We start from the raw sequence: 6,323 nt of genomic DNA on the forward strand, positions 1-6,323 counted from the left end.
AATCAAAACTATCTTAATTTGTGTTCTGAAGATGAACGAAAGTCTTACGGGGTTGGACAAACATGAGGGTGAGTAATTACTGACAGAATTTTCATTTTTGGGTGAACTATCCCTTTAAGTTTGATCTTCACCACCGTTCAAAATTTCAGCAAGATTTGTTTAGTGTTTTTAAAAGAAGTTTCTTATGCTCAACAAGGCTGGATTTATTTGATAAAAACACATTAAAAAAGTAATGTTGTGAAATATTATAACAAGTTTAATTGTTTTCTATTGAATATTTACATTTACATTTATTCATTTAGCAGACGTTTTTATCCAAAGCGACTTGCAAATGAGAACAATAGAAGCAGTTAAACTAACAGTAGGACAACAATATGCAAGTGCTATGACCCCTCTCAGTTTAATCTAACGCAGTACATGTAAAAAAAATTTATATATAAAAAAATAGAATAGAGGAGAAGAGAAAGTGTTAGTATTACTGGATCAAGTGCTGCCGAAAAAGATGCGTCTTCAGCCGTTTCTTGAAAGTGGCTACTTCAATCACACTTGAATGTGATTCAAATGAGCCGTTGTCACACAGAGGTGGTAAAGGATTGAGGTCGTTTGAGATGAGCAGACCAGTACCTCCACCCCTTCCGGTCAGGCGAGGGGTGTGTGAGAAAGTGAAGTTTGTGGAGAGGGCAGCAGGTGTGGCAGTGTCCTCTGGTCTGATCCAGGTCTCAGTCAGGGCCAATAGGCTGAGACCTGAATGACTAGAAATAGATGTAATGAAATCAGCTTTGTTTACAGCGGACTGGCAGTTCCAGGAACCAATAGGAAAAGAGAATAAAGTACTAGAAGACACCGGAAAGGTACGCAGGTTGTTAGGATTGTACTGCCTCCGTCGTGTGACATTTGATTTACGTATGTTAGGGATTTGAAAGAGCTCACAAACCGAAAGATCAGATGAAAAGTTGTGTAGAAGAGAAAGGAAACAACAAGAAATTAATACTCAAGTGCCTTGACAGTGTCCTTACTCGGTGGAGTCGCAGGTAGAGTCGTTGGTCTTTACACTCTTCGAATATATTTTAAAATGTAATTAATTCCCGTGATGGCAAAGCTGAATTTTCAGCATCATTAGTCCACTTTTCAGTGTCACATAATTCTTTATAAATCATTATAGTAGGCTGATTTGGTGATCAGGAAACATTTCTAATTATTATCAATGTTGAAAACAGTTGTGCTGTTTAATATTTTTTCAGGATATTTTTAAAGGATAAAAAGTTATATAGTAATGATCAATTTAATGCATCCTTGCCAAAAGTAATAATTTCTTTAAAAAAAAAAAAATACTGTTAAAGTCCCCGTGGTGAAAATCCAGCTTTTAAAGGGATAGTTCACTTTGAAATTATTTTTTGATATGTTTTAGCTTACCTCAAGGGCATCCAAGATGTAGGTGTCTTTGTGTCCACAGTATTTTCAATTTTGATATTTTTAGGTCAAACCGTTCTTGTCTGTCTATGGGGTCCACCTCAAAGAGCATACACAGAGAAGTCCAAATTAAACATGATTTAATGACTCGTAAATGTAAGTCCTCATTGATGGCCTACGACACGAAACGAGCGGTTTGTGTGAGAAAACGAACAGTATTTATATCGTTTTTACCTCTTGTAAACACAGCCACGTCCAAGTGATCTGACGGCACCGGCGGTTCGGTCTTTTCCGGAAAGCGCCGGAAGTGAAACCTCGCGCGTATTATGTGTATGCTAGGTCAAAGAGATGTGTTTTTAGTCTAGCTTTGAACTGACAGAGTGTGTTTGCTTCCCGGACAATGGTAGGAAGACTGTTCCAAAGTTTTGGTGCTAAATTGGAAAAGGATCTACCGCCAGCAGTCGATTTTGATATTCTAGGTATTATCAACTGGCCGGAATTTTGAGATCGCAATAGACGTGAAGGACTATAATGCTTTAAAAGCTCACTCAAGTACTGCGGAGCTAAACCATTTAGTGCTTTGTAAGTAATCAACAATATTTTAAAATTTATACGATGTTTAATAGGCAGCCAATGCAGTGTTGACAGAACCGGGCTAATATGGTCATATTTCCTGGTTCTGGTAAGAACTCGAGCTGCTGCGTTTTGAACTAGCTGTAGTTTTTTTATTAAGCGTGCATGAGGGCAACCACCCAGTAGAGCATTACAATAGTCTAGCCTTGAGGTCATGAACGCATGAACTAATTGTTCCGCATTTCCCAATGAGAGCATATGGCGTATTTTAGATATATTTTTAAGATGGAAAAATGCAGTTTTACAGATACTAGACATGTGGCTTTCAAAAGAAAGGTTGGTATCAAAGAGCACACCCAGGTTCCTAACCGACGACGAAGACTTAACAGAGCAGCCATCAAGTGTTAGACAGTATTCTAGGTTATTACGTGTGGAAGTTTTTTGTCCAATAATTAGAATCTCTGTCTTTTCAGAATTCAGTAGTAGAAAATTACTAGTCATCCACATTTTTATATATCAGATATGCATTCCGTGAATTTTGTGAATTGGTACGTTTTGTTAGGTTTTGAAGAAATATACAGCTGAGTATCATCAGCATAACAGTGAAAACTAACTCCTATATATATTATGTCTCCTAATGGTAGCATGTACAGAGTGAACAGCAGTGGTCCTAGTACTAAGCCTTGTGGTACGCCATACTGAACTTGTGATCGATAAGACATCTCTTCATTTACTGCTACTAACTGATAACGGTCAGTTAAGTATGATTTAAACCATGCTAGTGCAATTCCATTAATGCCAACATAGTTTTCTAGTCTATGTAAAAGAATGTTGTGGTCAATTGTGTCAAATGCAGCACTAAGATCGAGTAACACTAATAGAGAGATACAACCATGATCGGATGATAGGAGCAAATCATTTGTGACTCTAATGAGAGCAGTCTCAGTGCTATGGTACGGTCTAAATCCGGACTGAAAATCCTCGCAAATATCATTTCTTTCTAGAAAGGAACACAGTTGTGAGGATACTGCTTTTTCTAATATCTTTGACAGAAAAGGCAGATTCGAGATCGGCCTGTAATTGACTAATTCTGTAGGATCAAGTTGTGGTTTTTTAACAAGCAGTTTTATCATAGCCAGTTTAAAGGTTTTTGGTACGTATCCTAGAGACAAAGATGAATGAATGATATTAAGAAGAGGATATATGACCTCTGGAATCATCTCTTTCAGTAGCTTAGTCGGTATAGGATCTAACATACAAGTTGTTGTTTTAGATGAATTAACGAGTTTGCTGAATTCTTTCTCTCCTATAGCAACAAATTAATCAAATTTTTCCTCAGGGAGACTACAATGCACTCCCTGATGCGATACTGTGGTAGACGGTTGCATAGTTATAATTTCACTTATAAGTGAAGAAGTTCATAAAGTCATCACTGCTGTGTTGCTTGGACACTTCTGAGCTTGAAGCTTTCTTTTTCGTTAGTTTAGCCACTGTTTCAAATAAATACCTTGGATTATGTTTATTTTCTTCTAATAGGGTTGAAAAATAAGCAGATCTAGCAGCTTTTAAAGCCTCTCTGTAAGCAATCGAGCTCTCTTTCCATGAAATCCGAAATACCTCTAGTTTAGTTTTCTACAGGGACTACAGGGGGACTTTAACACTTTATTTTGATGATCCCTTTTGAACATTCTGTTGACTATAAGTAACGTTGCACTTACATATCAACTAAATCTCATTAGAGTATTAATAGACTGTCTGCTTAATATCTGCTATAACTCTTTATTGTGATGGTCCTTCAACAGACATTCTGCTAACTATAAGTAACTTTGCAACTACATGTAAACTTATTCTAACCCTACCAGTCTAATACTCTACTAACCCTCTAATGAGAGCTAGAAGACATGTAGGTGCATTGTTATTTATAGTCAAAAGAATGTGTTAACGCTACCATCAAAATAAAGGGAAACCTACTGACTCCAAACTTTACAATGGTAGTAGACATGTAATATTAAATAAATACATAAATAAATGTATAAATCAGTTCTCATACATTCATATGATTAGGCAAAGTCAACAAGTATTAACCTTATACTGTTGCTATTCTTATAAAAAATGGGTTGACCCCACTGATCTAAAATAAAGATCACTTATAGGCTTCTGTAATCCTGGCTTTGCCTCATTTCAAAGTGATATCACACAAGCTAAGGGGCCTTAAGTCTCAGCGAGAGGTTGATGGGCTCCTCAGGAGCTGTGAATGTGAAACTGGCAGGAGAGGACGTCCATGGAGTGAGTTGGTGTGATACACTCTCTCCATCAAGGGGAAAAGAGCTTTTCGCAGAGGGGAGCTGTTGGGGGGCATCAAATGAGTTGATGCGTAGCAGATTTATCCAGTACAAAAGACGTCCAATTCGTCTTAATCAAATGGATATGTTTACACATTGTTTTAAAAAAATGTTCTTGGTAATAACCATTTAAGGACAACATATAATGCGACATTAAGCTCAACCAATGCCATGAGTTTGATTACCAATGGCAGACAGGGTCATCTGAGTCAGCAGTTCGGGGAAACCTAAAAAAAAAAATGCAATTCCATTTGGTGGAGCTAGTGGGACAGAGTGGTGATGAAACGGAAGTAGAGACAGATCTTTTCTTATATGGTCAAAACAACTTAAAAAATTTAAACACATGGATGAATCATTCACAATAAGATGCATTTTTAAAAATAGAGAGGATGCTGTAGGTGAACATGATTTGACCAATTACAACATGTTCCTTGATCAACGTCTTTGGAGATCCTGAAAACAACATTCCAATCAACCAATCAGATTTGTGGGACAGGTTTACAGTTTGTGTCAAGTTTAGGCTTACAACCAGGGTTAGGTGCTTCTACATCAGTGTTATTCAACTGTCATTTCCCTCTGATTTTAAGGATAACTCATGGGTTCAGTTTAGGGGTAGGGATAGGATTAGGACAACATTTTGGGACAGAAATGTTGTTCCAGAATCAACAAAATTTTGATCCAAGAACATTAGCAAAAACCATGGTGAACGAGAATGTTCCGTTCCCAAATGCACATTAAAGGGGTCATATAATGGTACATGCACTTTTACAAGTTGATTGTACTGAAATGTGTGTTGGCAGTGCCTGTACACAACCATCATATAATGATAAAAATCCATCCAGTGTTTTTGTTTTAATCTCCTTATATGTTTTCCCCTGCCTCAAATTGAGCCGTTCGTTTTTGTGACGTCAATAAAACGGACGCCCCTCCCACGATTGTTGATTGACAGCAGTGATTCAACACAGACCCGCCCTCGCTCGTCCTGTCAATCATAGTCTGCGCGGATCGGCGCGGTCATTGTTGATATGCTGGAGCACTGTCTATGAGCAGAATGGCGTCTAATCGATTGTGGTGTTCTGTTCTTGGGTGCAATAACGAACACAGTCATTTTAATGTTCCTGAATCCGAACCGCTGAAGACGCAGTGGCTGAGTTTGTTTTCGAAGGGAATATTCCCCACGAGCAACGTCAATGCTCTCATGTTTGCCGAATCATTTCTCAGTGGACTGCTTTATAAACGAGGATCAGTGTAAAGCTGGTTTTGCTGAGAAGCTGCACCTGAATAAAGGATCGGAACCTATTCGTCTTCCTGCTGAACCTTCAGAAGAACTAAAGTGAGTGTAACGTTTTATTAATCTTTATATTAATATTTATATAATCTTTGCAAATCGCCAGCTGCACGCTTCACGATGAATGCGTCGGTTTACACTCAGGGTACATTACAGCATGTTTTCTATGTACAACGTTCTCAATATAATTCATAATCCCACGTTTATAATGAACAACGTGTGGTTATTGTGTTACAAACGGTGTATGCGCAGAACAGAGAGGCGGGGTGAGCAAAGCTCATTATCATTTAAAGTCATATGCACTGAAACGGCGTGCTGAAAACAGAGCTGTTTTTGACCAGGTAAAATAAGTGTTTTCTTACAATACTAATGAGAATTTTTAATTAAAGTATATTACAAACTTTTAATTTAGACCCTAAAGAATCATATTAGCTTGTACAAAAATGGCATTATATGACCCCTTTAAAGCAATAGTAGATGCAGAGATGGAGAACACATTGCAAATCACAGCCTTTGCAATTTGATAATCGCACTAAGCCATATCGCAATTTTAGTTTTATTTCGATTAATCGTGCAGACCTAAATTTTCATTTTATGCTGACTTTAACTTTTCACTTTAACGTATGACTTTGCTTCTTTCTCACAGACTGTCTGACAACTGAAGAAAATTAGATTTAAATGTAATTAAATGGTTAGTTCACCCAAATATG

Source organism: Rhinichthys klamathensis, unplaced genomic scaffold (assembly GCF_029890125.1).
Source record: "Rhinichthys klamathensis goyatoka isolate OS25496 unplaced genomic scaffold, OSU_Roscu_1.1 h1tg000134l_1, whole genome shotgun sequence".
In the NCBI taxonomy this organism is placed as follows: domain Eukaryota; kingdom Metazoa; phylum Chordata; class Actinopteri; order Cypriniformes; family Leuciscidae; genus Rhinichthys; species Rhinichthys klamathensis.